Source organism: Haematobia irritans, chromosome 3 (assembly GCF_050003625.1).
Source record: "Haematobia irritans isolate KBUSLIRL chromosome 3, ASM5000362v1, whole genome shotgun sequence".
Taxonomy (NCBI): Eukaryota; Metazoa; Arthropoda; class Insecta; order Diptera; family Muscidae; genus Haematobia; species Haematobia irritans.
This window is the reverse complement of record NC_134399.1, coordinates 146,698,899-146,722,342: the sequence shown is the minus strand read 5'-3', so window position 1 is coordinate 146,722,342 and position 23,444 is coordinate 146,698,899.

Here is a 23,444-nt window from a genome sequence, read left to right as displayed (position 1 = left end):
AAAATTTTACCACAATTTTCGATAGAAATACAATTTTGACAAAATTTTCTACAGAAATAAAATTTTGACAAAATTTTCTATAGAAATTAAATTTTGACAAAATTTTCTATAGATATAAAATTTTGACAAAATTTTCTATAGAAATAAAATTTTGACAATATTTTCTATAGAAACACAATTCTAACAAAATTTTCTGTAGAAATAAATTTTTGTCAAATTTTCTATATTTTATTGACAAAATTTTCCATAGAAATACAATTAAGACAAAATTTTCCATAGAAATATAATTCTGACAAATTTTTCTATAGAAATATAATTTTGACAATTTTTTCTATTGAAATAAAATTTTGACAAAATGTTCTATGGAAATAAAATGTTGACAACAATTTCTATAGAAATACAATTTTGACAAAATTTTCTATAGAAATAAAATTTTTACAAAAATTTCTATAGAAATAAAATTTGGACAAAATTTTTCATAAAAATAAATTTTTTGTTGTTTTGATCTCAGCTTTAACACCAATTGATACAATTTTCTCCAAATTTTGGTAGATTATTTTAGACTCGAGCGGCTACCGTGATAGGAACCAATTTTTACATGATTGTTATAACCAACCAATCCGAATCGGAGGAAATTGACTATTTCAGTAGCCACCGCAATACAAATCTTGGGGTCGGTTTATAAGGGGGATATACCTATGATCCAATATGACCCATTCCATCCGACCAAAATCAATAAGAACTACTTACACCAAGTCAATAACTTGTTTCGTTCTGAGATGAAGCGTGATATTCACAGATAGACGAACATCCCTAGATCGAATCAGAATTTTACCACGACCCAGAATATATATACTTTATGGGGTCAAAGATCAATATTTTGATTTGGTTCATACTCTGATGGAACAGATTTTGTTTTTCAGGTACGAATGTTTAGACAAGCAAAATTTTCTTTTGAAATTTAAAATTGTTTCTAACAACTAATATGAAGTATTAACGACAATCTTTGTATTGTTTGTCATTAATTCGTATTGATGACAAACGATTCAATTCGGTATATATAGGGGTGTCTATAAATAATAAAGATCCGATATGAACCAATTGTTGTGCGTTGGAGGGTGTAAAAAGGTAATTCGGCGGTTGATTAGCAATGCCTGACATGAAAGTACATAAAATAAAGTGCAATTTGAAATTATAATGAAAATTTTAATTAATAAATTTCAACATTTATCATCCTGTATAGACTAATTAATAATCCAGGAACTTAATAAATTTATGGGCAACAAAGCAATCATTTGACATAATTTCCATTTTATGCCCAAATAGTTTCAAGTGATAAAGCCATGGATGGCCTTTGTTTAAAGAGAGTAAATTAACATTCTTGATTGCGATAGTTAACTTTGTGGTATTTCATACCCAAAACAAATTTCACCGAATATACAAATGTTGGCCTTAACTTACACCTTGCCTTAAGCAAATCCTAATTGAAAAATTAAGAAAGATTTTAGTTGTTCCCCTTTCAGTATCCTGTTGGAATAATTCAACCAACCTCTTGGATGGTAAACAATAATCTAGAAATATTTTGCCATTTTACAAATGGGCTTGATTGCATGGTAGACCCATAGCAGCCCACTCTATATTAATGAACGGTTTACAAAATTAACAGGTCATTTCCGAAGATTACAGTTTTGCCATTTAAAACTGGCTTCTACGATGTCTAGGAGTCTAGACCAAAAATGAAAATAATTTGTGACCAGTCCAATAATTCTCCGGAGCAATGTAGCTGCTTTCATACAATTTTGCTTGGGCATAGACAAATACTATTCGGGTTCTCCTGTTTTGGCCATGGCCAATAAAACTTCGTTACGATAATCTCAACTTGGAGACTGATTACACTGAAATACTGCAAAGGGGCAGGGATTTGATATTGCCGGCAATAGGTGTGATAGGCAAATTGCGAAGAAAACTGTGTGAATGTAATAAGTTGACTTAGAAGTAGAAACTACCACCATTCCATGCGCCCATTGAGACATTTAGAGCCTTTGGCAAAAGGGTTGGAAATTATCGTCATCATCACCATTGTCATCATCATTATTTTTTGGCCTTAAAATTATTTTCTCTTAAAGACTTGACTAATTTCTTTTTACCCTCTCTTCCCTGATTCCGATTTAAAGCTATTTGTCTTGCTTTTTGGGATTGTGTTTCAAGGCAAATATTTGGCAAGTAATACTCAATGTGGATACTTTTTGAGACTACTGGTGCTCATTGTCTGCACTGGAATTGTCGTCTCTGTTGTTATCGTTGTTGCCGCCATTGCAGCTACTGATGATGCTGTTCACTGTCTGGAGTAAAGTTTATGCAAACTATAGTCTAGTTGCATTCTAGCACCTCATACCACCCAATAGTGGAGTATACATCACGGTTCTAGACCATGAAGTGGATTCCTGGAAATATGTTTTGTCAGACTACTTCTTAAGTGAAGAGGAACGAATTTGTTGATACACTAGTCGCTTTATTGGTGTCACCAACAAACATTTTTTCAACGATGAAGATTGAAGATCATTGCCTGCAATGGTCTGGATTTTGTAAAGTTACTGGTTATATCCAATACCACTCTACAGTGAACGGTATGATGAGCTTCCCATTTGTATACCATCTGCCATAAAATCGATGGCTTCGTCAATTCATTCATTTCAACCGGCTGTCACCTGGGTAAACTGTACTCGCTGAACTATTGTAAGCCGCTCGCTTCATACCCACTGGTCGAATTGCCCAAGTGAGGCCGAAAATCCCAGCTGAGGCGACGGGATACGCAGAAGAGCGTAATGAACACCGTCGTGCTAATCCTGCTTATCCAAGAATCAGGGAACTTGATCTAGAGATTAGTAACATAGTCGATGAGCACAAGCGTAACATATTGTTAGAACCGGAAGCAATGTAATCTATGGACAGGGAAAGGTAAGTTGTAGTAAACAGAGAGAGCCCCCTTGAACCCCCCACATGAGATTATGAGATTTTAGTCACCTTTGGCGACGTGACGGTGACTTATGCGAAGAGGTGCGCGAGATTTTTCAAACGACAGTTTGTCGAGTGTGATAGAGCGCTGAGGCATCTGGCAATACTAAGTGGTGAGTACTTGGCTAGACTCCTCAGTTTGTCCTCGGAATCGCTGATTATACCCGATGTCTGGAAAATGGTTAGGGTTATTACACTACCGAAGCCAGGCAAGGACTCGAACAAGGGCGAATCATAGAGACCGATTTCCCTTCCCTCGCCAATAGCCAAGACACTTGAGGCACTACTCCTCCCCAGCCTTGTGGAGAATTTTCCTGCTGCCAATCATCAACATGGATTTCGTAAAGTGCATAGCACCTCAATCAGCCCAAGCCGTGTCACAGGACGTGGCGCCTCAACTATCGAAGGCATTCGATACGGACATTCATGCCAGACTATTCAAGGACATCGAGAACATGTCCCTGCCCGCAGGAACAAAGCGTTGGGTTCTAAATTATCTGCGCAGGCGCCATACGTATATGGAATTTAGGGATAGGAAATCAAGACCTTGTAGAGTGAAGCAGGGAGTTCCCCAAAGTGGAATGATATCTCCGGCACTTTTCAATCTTTTCCTGACGGCGATGAGATTGTATCTTATGCGGACGGATGAACAGTCTTGGCATCCGGACCGATTTTGATAACATCCATAAAACATCGATAAAACATCTACCTTGCTTATCTTACCAACTATTTCACTGCTAGAAATGTTACGATATCCGCCACATACTATTCAATACATGGAAGACAGAAGTACGCAGTAGATGAATATTAGAGCCGATGGCGAAACAATACTGATTGTAAATTACCCGAAGATTCTCGAAGTCACATTGGACAGCCTTTTCAAGTCATCTGCCCGTCACTGCAGTTCAAGATAAGCTCAACAGTAAAAACATGTTCATCATGTCGCTTGCTGGCAGCATTTGGGTTTGCGGACAACGGCACCAACGTGCACCACCTATAAGGCAATTGACCGGTCAGTGGTAAAGTATGCAACGCCAGTGTGGACACCTCAGGCAAGTGAACACAATGGAATAACATACAGACTTGCCAGAACTCTGTCCTTGGAACAGGTGTCTACGAAGTCTACCGGTGCATAGCTTTTATGAGGAGACCAAGATCCTCCCAGTGCGTAGACACAATTATAAGTTGTCAAAGCAGTATCCCCTGGATTGGTATCGTAGTAATAATCCAAACTATCATCTTATGGATAGACAACCACTACCTAGGAATGTAGGGGGTGCAGCCGCCTCAATTCTTATAGTTAGGTTATTCGACTTAAGAATAGGTACATTTACATGAAAAAAAAGCTTATTGGGCTAAGGATTACTTGACTTCTATAAATTCGAAAAATTCTACAAAAAAGCAAAAACGCATTTAACAATAGGATATACATTATTTTAAGGACGCTGTTTACTTAAAACATAGCACAATATTTACTTGAGGTCGAGTTGGAATTTTAAAATTTAACACGCCTTAAAGGATTTTGATTGCACATAAAGAAAAAATCTGAAACAAGTATATACGGCCGTAAGTTCGGCCAGGCCGAATCTTATGTACCCTCCACCATGGATTGCATAGTAACTTGTACTAAAGACTGTCATCCACAATCGAATTACTTGGGTTGCGGTAACACTTGCCGATGGCAAGGTATCTTAAAACTTCTTACCACCGTCTTCTCAATTGTAACTAAGTCCAAAAATTTCTATAGAAATAAAATTTTGACAAAAATTTTCTATAGCAATAAAATTTTAACAAAATTTTCTATAGAAATAAAATTTTGATAGATTATTTTTGGGGATCGGCTATATATAACTATAGACCGATATGGACCAATTTTGGCATGGTTGTTAGCGGCCATATACTAGCGCAATATACCAAATTTCACCACGTACCAAATTTCAACCGGGTCGGATGAATTTTGCTCCTCCAATAGCTCCGGAGGTCAAATCTGGGGATCGGTTTAAATGGGGTTATATATAATTAAGACCGGTGTGGACCAATTTTTGGATGGTTGTTAGAGACCATATACTAACACCACCATAGCACCACGGGAGCCACCGTGGTGCAATGGTTAGCATGCCCGCCTTGCATACACAACATCGTGGGTTCGATTCCTGCTTCGACTGAACACCAAAAAGTTTTTCAGCGGTGGATTATCCCACCTCAGTAATGCTGGTGACATTTCTGAGGGTCTCAAAACTTCTCTAAGTGGTTTCACTGCAATGTGGAACGCCGTTCGGACTCGGCTACAAAAAGGAGGGCACTCAGTGATAAGAGAGAAGTTCACCAATGTGGTATCACAATGGACTGAATAGTCTAAGTGAGCCCGATACATCGGGCTGCCACCTAACCTAACACCACGTACCAAATTTCAACCGGATCGGGTGAATTTTGTTCTTCCAAGGGGTTCCGGAGGTCAAATCTGGGGACCGGTTTATATGAGAGCTATATATAATTATGGATGTGAACCAATTTTTGTATGTTTGTTAGAGACCATATACTAGCACCATGTACCAAATAAAATTTGCTTCTCTTAGAGGCTCCGCGAGCCAAATCTGAGGATTGATTTATATGGGGACTATATAGAATTATTGACCGATTTGGACCAATTTTTGCACGGTTGTTAGAGACCATATACTAATGCCATGTACCAAATTTCAGCCGGATCGGATAAAATTTGCTTCTCTTAGACTGTAAGACTTAAAGGCTCCGCAAGCAAAATCTGGGGATCGGTTTATATGGGGGCTATATATAATTATTGACCGATTTAGACCAATTTTTGCGTGGTTATGAGAGACCATATAAAACCACCATGTACCAAATTTCAGCCGGATCGGATGAAATTTGCTTCTCTTAGAGGCTCCGCGAGCCAAATCTGGGGATCGATTTATATGGGGACTATATAGAATTATTGACCGATTTGGGCCAATTTTTGCACGGTTATTAGAGACCATATACTAACGCCATGTACCAAATTTCAGCCGGATCGGATGAAATTTGCTTCCTTAGAGGCTCCGGAAACTAAATCTGGGGATCGGTTTATATAGGGGGGTTATACGTTAAAGTGGACCAATATGGCCCATTTGCAATACCATCCGCCCTACATCAATAGCAACTACTTGTGCCAAGTTTCAAGTCAATAGCTTGTTTCGTTCGGAAGTTAGCGTGATTTCAACAGACGGACGGACGGACGGACATGCTTAGATCCACTCAGAATTTCGCCACGACCCAGAATATATATACTTTATGGGGTCTTAGAGCAATATTTCGATGTGTTACAAACGGATTGACAAAGTTAATATACCCCCCATCCTATGGTGGAGGGTATTAAAACTAATAAATTTTAACTTGTTTCCTAGAATCACGTACGCAAAACTCAAATTTAAAGGAGAATTATTTGTTATAGGATACATATAAGAAATAATTCTCCTTTAAATTCAATTCTCCGTTTCTTTGGCTCGGAATCAATTCAAAATCATTAGTGCAAGGACAAAATATTTGAAACCGGCCATGCTTTTTTTGTAGTGTAATAACGTGCCCTCTGGGAAACAACTCTATAAAAATCGACAAGAAGAACTAAATTATTTTCCAAGCTATGGGCACTAGATCTAATTTCCATTCAGCTTTTGTAATAATGCGAGGACTGAGTGTCAGGTGTCAAGTGTCAATCTCCAGAAACCCATGGAAAAATTAAATTGATGTAGAAATAAGAGGAGGGTGAGTTATATGATATATCGGCTTATAAATAACATAAAAACGTCGTAGTGGGGAGGTAACCTATTTCAGGTACAAAAAAATTTTTCAAACCTTTTCCATACTGGCAAACAATAAATTCGTCAAAATAATGATTTGTCAGGGATATCAGACTCAAAGATTATAGATTTGAGGAAGATGGGAGATTGGATAGCGTCATACCAAATGTTGCATTTACCAGATTAGTTTAATACATGTTTGTAATCTTTTATTTGTTTTTAGTTTTTATTTTTAAATGAAAAATGTAAATTTCTTAATGAAACAATGTTAAATTTTAGGCAACAACAAAAAAATTACATTTTCCCCTTTATGGAAATTTATTTCGTGCTCTCAATTTCTTTTTATTTGCATTTTAATGCTACACGCAAAAAAATAATTATTTCCTCCCAAACGAAATTTTAGACAAACAAAGTTCGTTTCTCATTTGCTTTTCGCTGTAAGGAAGTGTATTTGGAAGAAAAGTATATACTTTTTGTGATAAACGTTTATTCTTTTCCAGGATGTAAAAACAATTTCATAAAGACTAGCTCAAAAAAAAACATTATTTTCTTGCTAATTGCATTGTCCCTCACATCTTTCTCACATCCACGAGGATTTTTAGTTCTTAACACCTTTTCCTGTAATACAAACAATGTAGTAGAAATTATACAATTTTATAAATTTTTAAAATTTTTTTTACCTTTCGCCTGGACGGAGAATCGAACCGCGGACCATGCACATTGTAAGCCAACACACTAACCACTGAGCTATGTACCTGTTATGGTCATCAATAGATAAATATCCATATAAGTTATATTTATATAGCATAGCTTGCGGCGCCCACGAACCGAATAAACAAAGTTTATTTAACAGAAACAAACATTTAGTTTGGCACCGTGGAGCAGTGGTAGCTACGTCCGACTCTCATGCCAAGGGTCGTGGGTTCGATCCCTGCTTCGGCCAAAGTTTTTTTTTTGCTTTTGTTTTTTTTTTTACATATATTCCAGATATATTCGGAAGATTCCGAAAAAATGTTCAACATTACATTGTACTATATTAAATTTTGAACTGTAAAATTGGTCTTATTAAAGACCTAAAGTCAGAAAAGAACAGTGTTTGATATAAACGAAATGGACTATGTTGTTATTTCAAAAATAACTTTTTTTATTGAAAAAATAAAAATTTTGTAACAAACGAATTTTTTTGGTGATAAAAGTTTAAAATTTTCGAAGCAATTCAAAAAACTCTAACAAAAGAAAAACGTTTTCGGTACACGTTTTCCAAACGTTTTTTTTCTTTGCGTGTATGTCTATACTTGTCGTATACGCGATTGGTTCGAGTATTAAACTAATGTGGTAAATGGTTTGATGTGCTCAGTAGCCAATCTCCCATCTTCCTCTTCTATAATCTTTGATCAGACTAGCCGAAACATCGACTATAAAACTAGCGGACTGGCAGAAATGATATAAACTATATATTGAACTATATGTGCCATATAAGTCGACAAATATGAACTTATATTGTTATAAATTGCAACATTTTACTTCAATGGATTTGAAGTTACGCACAGCTTCCAATTTCCAGATTTATAAAAGTTTTGTCATCATCTTCACACACGCAGAGAAGGAATATGATCACCTCAACCATGTTTCGAGAGCAAAATGTTATTTTTGGACGGTGACCATGGAACATTTTTGTCGCAAAAATGTTGTTTTCTCGGCAAACATATACATGGTTGCCGAAGTCAGGCATATGCTTTTTAAGAAAATAACATGGTTGCCGCAAACATGTTACATGTTCTCCGACCAAAAATAACATTTTGCTCTCGAAACATGGTTGAGGTGATCATATTCCTTCTCTGGGTGCATTTCGTAACTTTTTCATCTTTGAATGCTGGGTAGCAGCAATTCAATAGTTTTATTTTTTACATTGCATACACTTCTATACACTATGAGGTAGTCTAGTGTAACTTTTGTTTGTGTTTTCGTACCCGTATGAATGCTACCAAGGATGTGCGCATACATTAATGGTCGGTCTACTTGTACTTAACGATAGAATTTATTAAAACCGAAATAAATAGTTTTCTTTCTTTTTCGTAGAGATTATTTTATTTATGGCTTACCAACGAAAACGGAACTAAAATGAAGATTTATTTTCATTTTATACAGCTTCAAAAAACAAATTAAAATTTAATAAGAAAGCGAAAAATGTTGTATGTTCATATAACCACGGCCAATTACAATTCTAATGTGGAAAACACGGGTTTAAAGAGTTGTTCAAAAAATAATAATAATTTTGGCATTTCTCAGCAGGTTAGGACCGCAACTAGTTCAGACATTTCTTGAACCGTATTTAACACACAATCTCAGGGATATTTCTCCATATTGTAATTATACCCAATTTGGACAAAAGTGGTTCGATTTGCCAATATATGACCCGATTTGGCCAAATATCATCCCACAATTCGCCACTATATTGACATTATCTATCTCATATTCGCCACTATATTGACATTATCTATCACATATTCTTCTGCAACGGCTACTGCTAAGTAGCAAAAAAAATTTTTTTAAATTCTTCTAGGGATTTCCGTCCGTCTGCTGAAATCACGCTAACTTCCGATAAAAAGCTATCGACTTGAAATTTGGCACAAGTAGTTGTTATTGATGTAAATCGAATGGTATTGCAAACGGGCCATATCGGTCCACTTTTATGTATAGCCCCCATATAAAGCGACCCTTAGATTTGTCTTGCGATACCTTTTGAAGGAGCAAATTTCAACCCATACGGTTGAAATAACTAAAGGGTGATTCTTTTGAGGTTAGGATTTTCATGCATTAGTATTTGACAGATCACGTGGGATTTCAGACATGGTGTCAAAGAGAAAGATGCTCAGTATGCTTTGACATTTCATCATGAATAGCCGAACGATCTGCCACAACGTCGAATTTTCAGTGAATGGGCCCTAGAAAAGTTGGCAGAAAATCCGCTTTTTTATCGACAAATTTTGTTCAGCGATGAGGCTCATTTCTGGTTGAATGGCTACGTAAATAAGCAAAATTGCCGCATTTGGAGTGAAGAGCAACCAGAAGCCGTTCAAGAACTGCCCATGCATCCCGAAAAATGCACTGTTTGGTGTGGTTTGTACGCTGGTGGAATCATTGGACCGTATTTTTTCAAAGATGCTGTTGGACGCAACGTTACGGTGAATGGCGATCGCTATCGTTCGATGCTAACAAACTTTTTGTTGCCAAAAATGGAAGAACTGAACTTGGTTGACATGTGGTTTCAACAAGATGGCGCTACATGCCACACAGCTCGCGATTCTATGGCCATTTTGAGGGAAAACTTCGGAGAACAATTCATCTCAAGAAATGGACCGGTAAGTTGGCCACCAAGATCATGCGATTTGACGCCTTTAGACTATTTTTTGTGGGGCTACGTCAAGTCTTACATCTACAGAAATAAGCCAGCAACTATTCCAGCTTTGGAAGACAACATTTCCGAAGAAATTCGGGCTATTCCGGCCGAAATGCTCGAAAAAGTTGCCCAAAATTGGACTTTCCGAATGGACCACCTAAGACGCAGCCGCGGTCAACATTTAAATGAAATTATCTTCAAAAAGTAAATGTCATGGACCAATCTAACGTTTCAAATAAAGAACCGATGAGATTTTGCAAATTTTATGCGTTTTTTTAAAAAAAAAAGTTATCAAGCTCTTAACAAATCACCCTAAACCCTGGTTTATTAGGGTTAGTTGTTTTCTTCTAACTACGAAAAAAAATTGCAACATTTTTTTAATGAAAAAAATAACACAGTCCATTTCGTTTATATCGAGCAGTCTTCTTTTCTGACTTTAAGTCTTTAATAAGACACATTTTAAAATTCATAGCAAAAACATGTAAGTAAAGTCTAAAGTCGGGCGGGGCCCGACTATATTATACCCTTCACCACTTTGTAGACCAAAATTTGTGTTACCATATACAAATATTTATATCTTAACCGATTTGGAGACAATTTGTTGTACTTCTACAAAATCTCTAGAACTAAAATTTAAATCAGGACATCAGCCGGTTTAAATTTTAGTTCTAGAGAAGCGCAATGTTACTATAAAATATGGGAAACATTTAAATCTGAACCAATTTTTAGGCAACTTCGCAAAAGCGTATTTATGATTTGTGGGTCAGCTATTTTTACCTAAATCGGAAAAACATATATATATGGAAGCTATATCGAAATCTAAACCGATTTCAATCGCATGCATAGTTACTATGTTAATTCTACTCCCTGTGCAAAATTTCACGTAAATCGGATTACAACTTTGACCTCTGTGGTCCTATGACGGAAAATCGGGCGAAAAATATCTGTGGGTATATACATCGGTCGAAAGATGTATTCGGGAGCTATATCTAAATCTGAACCGATTTAAACAAAATATAGCAAGCGTATTTAGAATGTTAATTCTACTCTCTCTGCAAAATTTCATGTAAATCAGAGTAAAACTTTTGGATCTGTGGTCATATTAGTCCAAATCGGGCGAAAGATATATATGGGAGGGATTTCAACAAAATTTACCACACTTGACTACACTACTAATTGTATTCCTAGTGCAACATTTCAAGCAAATTAGGTTAAAACTCTGGCTTCTGGGGCCATATAAGTCCATATCGGGCGAAATATATATGAGGGCTATATCTAAATCTGAACCGATTTCAACTAAATTTGGCACAATTAACGATACTGTTAAACATATTCCTTGTAAAAAATTTGAAGCAAATTAAGACAAAACTCTGGCTTTTGAGGCCATATAAGTCCAAATCGGACGATGGGAGCTATATCTAAATCTGAACCGATTTCAACTAAATTTGGCACAATTAACGATACTGTTAAACATACTCCTTGTGCAAAATTTTAAGCAAATCAAGGCAAAACTCTGGCTTTTGTGGCCATATAAGGGCAAATCGGACGAAAGATATATATGGGAGCTATATCTAAATCTAAACCGATTTGGCTGATATTTTGCACATTTTAAGAGAACCGTAAACCATTTTGCTGTACGAAATTTTAAGAAAATACGTTGATAAATAAGTCAATTATGATCAGATCGGTGATAAATATATATAGCAGCTATATCTAAATCTGAACCGATTTTTTTTCAAATTGTCTTTGAGCCAAAGTAAAACTCTGTGCCAAATTTGAGGACGATCGGACAGAAACTGCGAGATGTACTTTACACACAAAATTACATATACAGACAGACAGACAGACAGACAGACAGACTGACTGACAGACTGACAGACAGACGGACATCGCTAAATCGACTCAGAATTTAATTCTAAGGCGATCGGTATACTAAACGATGGGTCTGAGACTTTTCATTCTTGGCGTTACAAACAAATGCACAAACTTATTATACCCTGTACCACAGTAGTGGTGAAGGGTATAATAATATGTATGTAATGTCGAACTTCTTTTCGGAACATTTTTGGAATATATGTAAAAAACAAAAAAACTGAACATTTGATGATCGGTCGAAGCAGGGATTGAACCCACAACCCTTTGTATGCAATGCGGGGATGATAACCATTGCTCCACGTTGGCAAACTAAAGGTATGTTTCTGTCAAATAAACATTCTTTACATCGGCTCGTGGGCGCCAAAAACTACGTTTTATAAATAAAGCTGCTTGACTGTTTACGTTGCTTGTGTGTTGATGGCTATATCGATAATTGTCTGTTGATGACAATAACAGCTACCTAACCCAGTGGATAACGTGTTGGCTTACAAACTCTATTGTCCGCGGTTCGATTCCCCGTCCAAGCGAAAGGTAAAATTTAAAAAAAAAAGTATTAAATCGAATAATTTCTTCTACATTGTTTTTATTATAGAAAAAAGTGCAAAGAACTAAAACACCTCGTGGACATGACATAGATGTGAGGGAAGACGCCAGTAGCCAAAATTTTTTTTTTGGTTAATCTGTATGAAATTGTTTTTACGTCCTATAAAAAATCTGCGTTTATCACAAAAAATATAGACTCTTCTCCCAAACAAACTTTGTTACAACGAAAAGCAAATGGGAAACGATATATGTTTTTATAAAATTTCATTTGGGAGGAAAGAATTATTTTTGTACGTGTAGAAGCTTTGAAACACTCAGAAATGTCATCAGCGTTGCTGAGAGGGGATTAATCACCGCTGAAAAACCTTTTGGTGTTTGTTCGAAACTGGATTGCATTTTTGAACCTCTGTGTGCACTATGACCACATTGTATTACGGATAATTTTATGTACGGCAAATGGAACTTGAATTTTATTATTATCCTATTTTATTATAACATGTATAGAAATTTAATTTGACAAATATAATTTTCCTCTGTTCACGCACAGAAAAAAAAAACATGTTTGGACATGGTTGCCGCATACATTTAATGCTTATATAGAGTATGTAATTGTCGCGAAAACCATGTATTTTGTCTTTGTAAAAATAACTTTCGAGCGGAGAAAAATCTATGTTGGCAATAAGTATTTAAATGGTTCTCAAATGCCGCAAATATGTTCTATTATTTAAATGATAGAATTTGGGACCATTACATGGTCGGGAAAATCATGTACCTGACCATTCAATTGTTTTACTTTTTTGCAGAGAAAAAAGTATTTTTATAGGTTAGGTATAGACATGTCTAGAATAGATGTGTGCACGTGAGTAATAGTTTACTCACGCTCACGCACACTCACGACTGAAAAACAATACTCACGCACGATATTTTTGGTTAGGACTCACGCACATTCACGAAAAGACAATTTGTACTCACGCACGAAAACGTCGTTACTCACGAAAAATATCGTGACTCACGAATAATTTTATGATTAATTTATCTTACCGAAGTGTCTGAAAACATGAGTATTATTAACGTCGAGAATGTTATTAAACTCTTAACATCCCAGGTGTCACTAAAATTGTAATTGAATTTAACTCTTAAGCGATTTATGTTGGTGAGCAGGAATATTTTCGTGAGTGTAATTCGTTACTCACGCACACTCACTAAGATATTATTTTCGTGATTCATGCTCACGCACGACATGTTGGTTTGTTAATCACGCACACTCACGCTGTTGTCATGAGCGCGACTCACGCACGAATCACGAAAATTTTCGTGAGCCACGACAATTTCGTGTCACGTGCAGACCTCTAGTCTAAATGGAACCATTATATGACCATAAAGACCATGAATATTTTTTCGTGACCATTTAATTTTTTAACTTTTTTGCAGCGAAAAGAATTTTATAAAAATATTGAGTGGTGGTGAAATTCTGAGTCGATCTGAGCATGTCCGTCCACCCGTCCGTACGTCTGTTGAAATCACGCTAACTTCCGAACGAAACAAACTTTCGACTTGAAACTTTGCACAAGTAGTTGTTATTGATGTAGGTCGGATGGTATTGCAAATGGGCCACTTTTACGTATAGCCCCCATATGAACGGACCCTCAGATTTGGCTTGCGAAGCCTCTAAGAGAAGCATATTTTATCCGATCCGGCTGAAATTTGGTACATAGTGCTAGTATATGGTCTTTAACAAACATGCAAAAAGTGGTCCACATCGGTCTATAATTATATATAGCCCCCATATAAACCGATCCCCTGATTTGGCTTGCGGTGCCTCTAAGAGAAGCGAATTTCATCCGATCCGGCTGAAATTTGGTACATGGTATAGGTATGTGGTCTCTAACAACCATGCACAAATTGGTCCATATCGGTCCATAATTATATATAACCCCCATATCAACCGATCCCCAGATTTGGCTTACGGAGCCTCTAAGAGAAGCAAATTTCATCCGATCCGGCTGAAATTTGGTACATGGTGTTGATGCATGGTCTCAAATAACCATGCAAAAATTGGTCCACATTGGTTCATAATTATATATAGCCCCCATATAAACCGATCCCCAGATTTGGCTTGCGGAGCCTCTAAGAGAAGCAAATTTCATCCGATCCGACTGAAATTTGGTACATGGTGTTAGGATATTGTCTCTAACAACCATGCAAAAATTTGTCCACAACGGGCCATAATTATATATAGCCCCCATATAAACCGATCCCCAGATTGGAACTTTGATTTGAGCCTCGTGAAAGAACAAAATTCATCCGATTCGGTTGTAATTTGGTTCGTGGTGTTAATATATGGCCTCAAAGACCCATCTAAAAATTGGTCGAAATTGGTCTATAGTTATATATAGCCCCCACATAAACCTATCCTCAGATTTGAACTTCGGTGCTCTTTGGAGAAGCAAAATTCACCCGATCTGTTTGAAATTTAGTACGTGGTGTTAGTACTCGTATATGGTCTCTAACAACCATGCAGGTATTGGTCCAAATCAGTCCATAATTATATATATTCCCCATATAAACCGATCCTGTGATTTGGTTTTAACTGACTCATCCGAGTCAGTTGAAATTTGGTACATTGTGCTAGTATATGGCCGTTAACAACCATGTTTAAGTATTACCACAACCCAAGTAATTCGATTGTGGATGGCAGTCTTTCGTAGAAGTTTCTACGCAATCCATGGTGGAGGGTACATAAGATTCCGCCTGGCCGAACTTACTGCCGTATATACTTGTTTTATTTATTAAACATAGAACCGACATTGCCTTAAATTTTAACAAGTAAGGAAAGTCTAAAGTCGAACGGGGCCGACTATATTATACCCTGCACTAGATCTAAATTTTCGATACCATATCACATCCGTCAAATGTGTTGAGGGCTATATATAAAGGTTTGTCCCAAATACATACATTTAAATATCGCTCGATCTGGACAGAATTTTATAGACTTCTACAAAATCTATAGTCTCAAAATATAAGCCGGCTAATGCACTAGGGTGGAACACAATGTTAGTAAAAAAAATATGGGAAACATTTAAATCTGAAGCAATATTAAGGAATCTTCGCAAAACTTTATTTATGATTTATCGCTCGATATATATGTATTAGAAGTCTAGGAAAATTAGAGTCATTTTTACAACTTCTCGACTATGCAGTGGCGATTTTACAAGGAAAATGTTGGTATTTTGACCATTTTTGTCGAAATCGGAAAAACATATATTTGGGAGCTATATCTAAATCTGCATCGATTTCAACCAAATTTGGCACGCATAGCAACAATGCTAATTCTACTCCCTGTGCAAAATTTCAATTAAATCGGGGTAAAAGATTGGCCACTGTGGTCATATGAGTGTAAATCGGGCGAACGATATATATGGGAGCTATATCTAAATCTGAATCGATTTCAACCAAATTCGGCACGCATAGCTACAATGCTAATTCTACTCCCTGTGCTAAATTTCAATTAAATCGGGGTAAAAGATTGGTCACTGTGGTCATATGAGTGTAAATCGGGCGAAAGCTATATATGGGAGATATATCTAAATCTGAACCGATTTCAACCAAATTTGGCGTACATAGCTACAATGCTAATTCTGCTTCCTGTGCAAAATTTCAACTAAATCGGAGCAAAAAAATTGGCTTCTGTGGTCATATATGTGTAAATCGGCCGAAAGCTATATATGGGAGCTATATCTAAATCTGAATCGATTTCAACCAAATTCGGCGCGCATAGCTACAATGCTAATTCTACTCCCTGTGCTAAATTTCAATTAAATCGGGATAAAAGATTGGCCACTGTGGTCATATGAGTGTAAATCGGGCGAACGATATATATGGGAGCTATATCTAACTCTGAACCAATTTCAATAAAATTTGGCACACTTGACTATACTACTAATTGTACTCCTAGTGCAAAATTTCAACCAAATTGGGGTAAAACTCTGGATTCTGGGACCGTATTAGTCCATATCGGGCGATAGATATATATGGGAGCTATATCTAAATCTGAACCGATTTCAATAAAATTTGGCACACTTGACTACAGTACTAATTGTTCTTCTTGTGCAAAATTTTAAGCAAATTAGGGTAAAACTCTGGCTTCTGGGGCCATATAAGTCCATATCGGTTATAAGTCTATATCTAAATCTGAACCGATTTCTTCCAAAATCAATAAGGATCTATTCTGAGCCAAAACACATACTTGTGCCAAATTTGAAGTCGATTGGACTAAAACTGCGACCTAGACTTTGATTACAAAACTTTGTTCACGGACAGACGGACTTCGCTATATCGACTCAAGGGCCCACCTTGAGCATTTTTGCCAAAGACACCATGTGTCTATCGCGTCTCCTTCTGGGTGTTGCAAACATATGCACTAACTTATAATACCCTGTTCCACAGTGTGGCGCAGGGTAAATATAAATATAGAGTTCAATTGGCATCAAATATGAAATAAGGCTCTTTTTGGCACACATAAATAAATACGATAATTTATATCCATTTTCGGCCCTGGATTTAACAAAACAATTTAATTTCTTTAAATTTTCTTTTAAATTCTTTATTGATCCTTATGCAAAAATATTCATTAGCTTTCAATGGAAATGTGAAGACAATAAACCAATGCTAATTATTATATATATATGTATAGAAAATAATTACTATATCATAAATTACAACAATGACAACATTTAAAAGGATTTCTTTCAAATCATTTATATTACTTTGTAATATACTCGTATGTATGTATATAATAATCATATTCACCCTCAAATAGCCTATGACACGTTAATGACATGTGAAGCGTCAACAGTCTATTTATCATCAGTCCCATAATTTCTTGGAATCACAGAAATTTCACTTAAGCCTATTTAATTATTGAAACATACATTTATGTAAATGTAATCAATATGCATGGGTCTGCCGCAGACACCCATATGCATGCATTATTAATACTCCATACAAATAACATGGTCTATGGGAAGTAGACACGCAATACATGAAAGAATAAATGAATGAACAAATGCAATCATAAAAAGATTATAAAGATTAAAACAATTAATTTCCCATAATCTGTTTGATGTCTTTATTGTTTTGTTAACTGGCGTTGTTTATACCAGTCTTTCAGTCTTTTAGCCAAGCAGTCAGTCAGTCGGTCTAGCAGCCGGCATTTGTCCTTTCTAAGCATTTTCAATGCTATCAGCCTGTCCATCAACACAATAAGAATGTGACAATGTGTGTGAGTTTGTGCGTGTGTGTGTAGTTCTTTAGTTTTTTTTTTTGTTTTGGAACTGTCAGTGTACTTATCCGTTTATCTGTATGTTGTCCTTGTCACCACCACCACCAATGACTTTGTATAACTCATACCCGTTTCCGTTGGCTTTAGTCACACACACACACACACACACACACATATATATATATGCACACATTCATTCATTCTTGTTTTTTTTTCTCTCACTTCGTCTAGGGATTTGTTTTTAGACAAAACACTGATTAGTCGCCGATTAAATGAACTCACAAATATACAAACACATTCAATCGGGGCTTTACACCATATTCACACACACATACACACGCTTTTGCATGTGTAGATTTTCTGTTGATGATAAATTGTTTACGTTAAGGCTGTAATATGTGGTGTTGGCGGCGCCGGCATATGTAAAAGGAAGAAATAAATTGAATAAAAGACACTACAATTATTATCAGATTCAATGGCAAATAGGCAAAATGAAATCGGAGAATGTTAACGCAATGGGGATAAATTATCTACAAACCGGTAAATCACTTTAAAATAAGAGATTAAATTTGAAAAAAAAACTTAAACAAAGATGTGGTAACATTTTTTGATGTAATATATTAAATAGGGATACCTATTCTTTTTAAATTATGTAGAAAAAAGCATGCTCGGTTCCAAAGATCTTGTTTTTACACGAATGATTTCGTTATTGATTTGGAGCCAAGGAAGCGAAGAATTGAAGAAAGAAACATTTAAGACACAATTCTCTTTTAAATTTGGATTTTGGGTACTATACCCAAAAAACTGTGAACCAACCAGGACGGATAATTTTGCTTAATTTTCCAAAATTTTAACTAAACTGTATTACAAATGCAGATGTCACTCGAATTTCACAAAAATAAGTAAATGTTTTTTTTGACAAATTCATGAAAATTATAGTTGGAAGAAAAAAAGTTGGAGTTAAAAATGTCTGTACCAACTTCAATATGGGCGCATTATGGGTAAAATTTACATATTAAAAAAAAAGAAAATATAGGAAACATTTAAATTTGAATCAAATTAGGGTCAAAGAGTTCGCAAACGTGTAATTATGATTAATCGGTCGATAGATATGTATTAGAAGCATATGAAAATAGGAGTCAATTTTACAAGTTTTCGACTTAGCAGTGGCGATTTTATAAGGAAAATGTGGATATTTTGGCCATTTTTGCCCAAATCGGAAAACCATATATATGGAAGCTATATCGAAATCTGAACCGATTTAAACTAAATTTACCAGGCATAGCTACAATCTTAATTCTACTCCCTGTGCACAATTTCACCTTATTCGAATAACAACTTTGACCTCTGTGGTCATATTACGGAAAATCAAGTGAAAGATATATATGGGAGCTATATCTAAATGAGTACCGATTTCTTCCAAAATCAATAGGGTTCTATTCTGCAAAACAAAAAAAAAAAAAACAAAAAAAACTTGTTCCAAATTTGAAGTCGATTGGACTAAAACTGCGACCTAGACTTTGATCACCAAAATGTGTTAACAGACCGCTCTAGGGCGCATAGTTCAGGAGATATGAACAAAACAAGTTTTTCATATAAAATTTTCCATTTTTTCAGGATTTGGATGGAATTATCAATTTTTTGGGGAAGGTCACGAATTAAGCTCCCTTTCGCTCTATGACACATAGTTTACGAGATATGAGCAAAACACGTTTTTCATATAAAAATTTGATTTTTTCAGGATTTGGATGGAATTGTCAATTTTTTGGGGGTGGTCATGAATTAAGCTCCTTTCGGCTCTAGGACGCATAGTTTAGGAGATATGAGCAAAACAAGTTTTTCATATAAAAATTTAAATTTTTCGGGATTTGAATGGAATTTTCGATTTTTTGGGGGTGGTAATGAATTAAGCTCATTTTCGCTCTAGGACGCATAGTTTAGGAGATATGAGCAAAACAAGTTTTTCATATAAAAATTTCAAATTTTTTATGATGTGGATGGAATTTTCGATTTTTTGGGGGTGGTCATGAATTTAGCTCCTTTTCGCTCTAGGACGCATAGTTTAGGAGATATGAGCAAAACAAGTTTTTCACATAAAAATGTAAATTTTTTCAGTATTTGGATGGAATTTGCGAATAAAAAGCATGCGCGGTTCCAAAGATTTTGTCTTTACTTTAACAATTTTGGTATTGATTCCGAGCCAAAGAAGCGGAGAATACAAGTAAGGATACTTTTAAGACACAATTCTCTTTTAAATTTGGGTTTTGTGTACTTGCTTCTAGGAAGCAAATTTTATTTTTTCGTTTTTTCAGCTTTTGTTCTTCATATGCCATCAAAGCCCCTTAAAACCGAGTTAACGACAACTTTATTTCCCACATTCATACTCGACTTTCGGTAGAATTTATGCTATGTTTCAAGTAAAAAACGTCTTTAAAATAAAGTGTTGAAAAACGTATCTTATTTGAACGATTTTTTGCTTTGTAGTCAAGATGCAAAAAGACAACAATTTTAAAGACAATTTCATTAATTTTAAAGATTTTTTCTGAAGTATTAAAGTCAAGTTGACCTTACCCCAACAAAGAAAAATTTTCATATTATGATACCCATTTTTAAGTGAAATCACTTAATTATAAGGACAATACGACTTCCTTGAAAAGTTTATCGACTTTTGGACAAGGAAAAAACCTTATATTAGAGAAATGCGTCTTCTATACTAAGCAAACTTTGCATTCGTATTTTAAGGACATTAAATCTTTGGCCTCACGACAATATTTTTTGTCAGTGCAGAAAAAAAGGGGCTGTAATGCCAACTGAACTTTATTTTAGTTCATGAAGCTTATATGATTTTAGTTAAATTTTGCACAATATGAGTAAATGTTCCTTATTTGAATATTTTTTTTGCTAACTTTAATGACGTGAACTAAAAACAAGTACATACGGCCGCAAGTTCGGCCAGGCCGAATCTTATGTACCCACCACCATGGATTGCGTAGAAACTTCTACGAAAGACTGTGATTTAGTCCATACATGGTATATATTAGACAAAAAAATTTATGTATAGTTAAGTCTACAAATAATTACGAATCGATATGGACTTTTTGTACGTAGAGAGCCAGAATTGAAATATGGGGGTCGCTTATATGGGGGCTATATACAATTATGAACTTGATATGGACCAATCTTTGTGTGAGTGGGGATCGATTTATCTGAGGGCCATATATAACTATAGACCGATATGGACCTAGTTAGGCATGGTTGTTAACGACCATATACTAGCACAATGTACCAAATTTCAACTCACTCGGATGAAATTTGCTCCTCCAAGAGGTTCCAAAACCAAATCTCGGGATCGGTTTATATGGGGCTATGTACGATTATGGACTGATATGGACCACTTTTGGCATGGTTGTTAAATATCATATACTACCACCACGTACCAAATTTCAACCAGATCGGATGAATTTTGCTTCTCCAAAAGGCACCGGAGGTCAAATCTGGGGATCGGTTTATATGGGAGCTATATATAATTATGGACTGATAGGAACCAATTCCTGCATGGTTGTTGGATACCATATACTAACATCACGTACCAAATTTCAACCGAATGGCAAGAATTTTGCTCTTCCAAGGGGCTCTGGAGGTCAAATCTGGGGATCGGTTTATATGGGGCCTATATATAATTATGGACCGATATCGACCAATGTTTGCATGGGAGTTTGAGGCCATATATTAACACCACGTACCAAATTTCAACTGAATCAGATGAATTTTGATCTTCCAAGAGGTTCCGGAGGTCAAATCTGGTGATCGGTTTATATGGGGGCTATATATAATTATAAACCGATGTGGACCAATTTTTGCATGGTTGTTATAGACCATATACTAACATCACGTACAAAATTTCAGCTGGATCGGATGAAATTTGCTTCTCTTAGCGGCCTCGCAAGCCAAATTGGGGGATCGGTTTATATGGGGGCTATATATAATTATGGACCGATGTGGACCAATTTTTGCATGGTTGTTAGAGATCATATACTTACATCATGTACCAAATTTCAGCCGGATCGGACGAAATTTGCTTCTCTTAGAGGCCTCGCAAGCCAAATCGGGGGATCGGTTTATATGGGGGCTACATATAATTATGGACCGATGTGGACCAGTTTTTGCATGGTTGTTAGAGACCATATACTAACACCATGTACCAAATTTCAGCCGGATCGGATGAAATTTGCTTCTCTTAGAGGCCTCGCAAGCCAAATTTTGGGGTCCGTTTATATGGGGGCTATACGTAAAAGTGGACCGATATGGCCCATTTGCAATACCATCCGACCTACATCAATAACAACTACTTGTGCCAAGTTTCAAGTCGATAGCTTGTTTCGTTCGGAAGTTAGCGTGATTTCAACAGACGGACGGACGGACGGACATGCTCAGATCGACTAAGAATTTCACCACGACCCAGAATATATATACTTTATGGGGTCTTAGAGCAATATTTCGATGTGTTACAAACGGAATGACAAAGTTAATATACCCCCCATCCTATGGTGGTGGGTATAATAAGAAAAAAAAACTTGTATACAAATATAGTGCACAATTTTACTAAAAAATTTAATAGTTCATATTTTCCTAAAATGGCCGAAGCTTGCTTAAATTGAGTTCATAAGTCTTTCAAATGAGTAAATTTTACTAAATTTGTACCTGTCTTGAACTTCGTACAGAGCTAAAGACATTTTAACAATTTTTGAACCCAATTTTTTCTTTAAACATATGAAATTTTCTTAACCAACAGAAAAAAATTAATTAATTAAAAAATTGTCTTCAATTTGACAAAAAGTATTAACTTATTTGTAACATGTTGCAATCAGAAAACTATTTTAGTTAAAATTTTCTGAAATAAACCTACATTTTCATGCCAAAATTGAATCTGATTTTGAAACGGTTCTAGCTTATGTCTTCCACGTATTTTCGATTGTCTATATATGTTACAAATTTGTCGCCCAAGATTTAGTTACTTTTTATTAAATTTATCCTTTCCATCATACACATATACAATTTAGTGTGTGTGTGTGTGTTTTAGTGTACGTAATAAGAGACTTGCATGTTATTTTTAACAAAAGCGTAAATAAAACGACAAGTAAAACGCCTCCAACTCCCATTTGAAACGCCCATTAGTAGAATCAACAACAGCAAATAAATACAAATTCCCAGCCATTGTTCTCCTTGTCATATAAACTTTGACAGACATGCCTCTGTACAGACAGCTCATGTTCCGGGCAAATGCATGTGTGTAATGTCCAAAGGTGTATATTTTGTATCCTTGTCAAAAATGTGTAGGTGCTTGGGTGTGAGGTTTGTGCAAATATTTTTTTTTTTTTCTGAGATATAAATCAACTATAATCAAATTATTTACACTTGAATGGTGTTTATTGATAAATTATGCCACAAATAATATTTTGATAGCATCAATTATGGCTTGTTATCGTTTCAGCGTTTTTTGTTTTATTTTTGGGGAGATTTGGCCAAGAGCAAAGGAAAA